This window comes from Maylandia zebra, linkage group LG6, assembly GCF_041146795.1.
Source record: "Maylandia zebra isolate NMK-2024a linkage group LG6, Mzebra_GT3a, whole genome shotgun sequence".
Lineage (NCBI taxonomy): Eukaryota > Metazoa > Chordata > Actinopteri > Cichliformes > Cichlidae > Maylandia > Maylandia zebra.
In genome coordinates, this window is record NC_135172.1 from 38468081 (window position 1) to 38469854 (window position 1774).

The 1774-nt window shown below is 49.0% G+C and overlaps 1 long non-coding RNA gene across 1 annotated transcript; it reads right to left on the reverse strand.

The window, feature by feature from the left end:
- Window positions 1-409: 409 nt before the first annotated feature.
- LOC143419208 (uncharacterized) lies at window positions 410-1077 on the reverse strand. Its single transcript, XR_013099188.1, has 3 exons — window positions 905-1077; window positions 624-831; window positions 410-544 (listed from the first exon to the last, which is right to left on the reverse strand). It is a non-coding gene; the product is annotated as an uncharacterized LOC143419208 (long non-coding RNA).
- Between the last annotated feature and the right edge of the window lie 697 nt (window positions 1078-1774).

Below are 1774 nucleotides of genomic sequence, written 5' to 3' on the forward strand. Positions count from 1 at the left end.
TGCATGTGCAATGACAATAAAGTTGAATTCTATTCTATTCTATTCTGTCAGTGTTTTGATCTGTGCAGCAGCAACCACAGCCTCCCAGACACTGTTCAGAGAGGTGTACTGTTTTCCCTCCTTGTAAATCTCACATTTGATGATGGACCACAGGTTCTCAATGGGGTTCAGATCAGGTGAACAAGGAGGCCATGTCATTAGTTTTTCTTCTTTTATACCCTTTCTTGCCAGCCATGCTGTGGAGTACTTGGACGCGTGTGATGGAGCATTGTCCTGCATGAAAATCATGTTTTTCTTGAAGGATGTCACGGCGACGGATGGCCGGTACTGAATAGGACTCAGGTGCAGAAACCCAGAGCGGAGACAGTAGATGATTTAACAGTTTATTACGGTTAAGTGCAAAGGGGAAAAAAAAAAAAGAAACGTGGCAAAGACAGAAAATGACGAGACGTGGAGCCTTGGTGTGGCGTGCCCAGGGGAACGTGGCTAGGGCGAGGGAACGAGGCCTGAGAAGCGGAACGGAGCTGAGTGGGGAACAGTCACACTGAGGGAAGAGGATATAGGAGTTAGGCAGGTAGTGAAGGCAGCTCAGAAGTGGCCAGTATAAGAGCAGCAATTCTTACTTGCAGTTAGGGACCTGGAGTGTTTGAGAGGGGGGTGATGAAGATCCAGGGGAGGCTGAGTGGCGTGGAAAGGCTGACCTGAGATCCGGGGCTCCAGATGGAGTGTGATGGCAGGAGGGCAGGCAGGTGAGGCACAGAGGGATTTCCAGAATGATCACTAGGTATCCCGAGTCCGGAAGTGGAGTGTGAGCCAGGGTGGGTACAGCAACTGTAGTACAAAAGAGTCTTTGTTAGTAAGATAAATCACAGCGAGAATTTGAAGCACAAGACCTGTTACCAACATGGGTTGATGACAAACTGGCAGTGAGTGAACATCGATGTGTGGTTTAAATCCCTCTGGCTTGATTGCCTGCAATAGGCTCCAGGTGTGCAGGAGCTGGAGTTGGCCCTGCCCAGGGGCGGATCCCAGGTCAGTTCAGGAGCCTAATGGAAACTCCAGCCACCCACCGTAGACCATGACAAAGGATGCAGACTTCTTCCTGTACCACTGCTTGAAGAAGGTGTCTTCCAGAAACTGGCAGTAGGACTGGGAGTTGAGCTTGACTCCATCCTCAACCCGAAAAGGCCCCACAAGCTCATCTTTGATGATACCAGCCCAAACCAGTACTCCAACTCCACCTTGCTGGCGTCTGAGTCGGACTGGAGCCCTCTGCCCTCTAACAATCCAGCCACAGGCCCATCCATCTGGCCCATCAAGACTCACTGTCATTTCATCAGTCCATAAAACCTTAGAAAAATCAGTCTTGAGATATTTCTTGGCCCGGTCTTGTCGTTTCAGCTTGTGTGTCTTGTTCAGTGGTGGTCGTCTTTCAGCCTTTCTTACCTTGGCCATGTCTCTGAGTATTGCACACCTTGTGCTTTTGGGGACTCCAGTGATGTTGCAGCTCTGAAATATGGCCAAACTGGTGGCAAGTGGCATCTTGGCAGCTGCACGCTTGACTTTTCTCAGTTCATGGGCAGTTATTTGGCACCTTGGTTTTTCCACATGCTTCTTGCGACCTTGTTGACTATTTTGAATGAAACGCTTGATTGTTCAATGATCACGCTTCAGAAGCTTTGCAATTTTGAGACTGCTGCATCACTCTGCAAGATATCGCACTATTTTTGACTTTTCTGAGCCTGTCAAGTCCTTCTTTTGACCCATTTTGCCA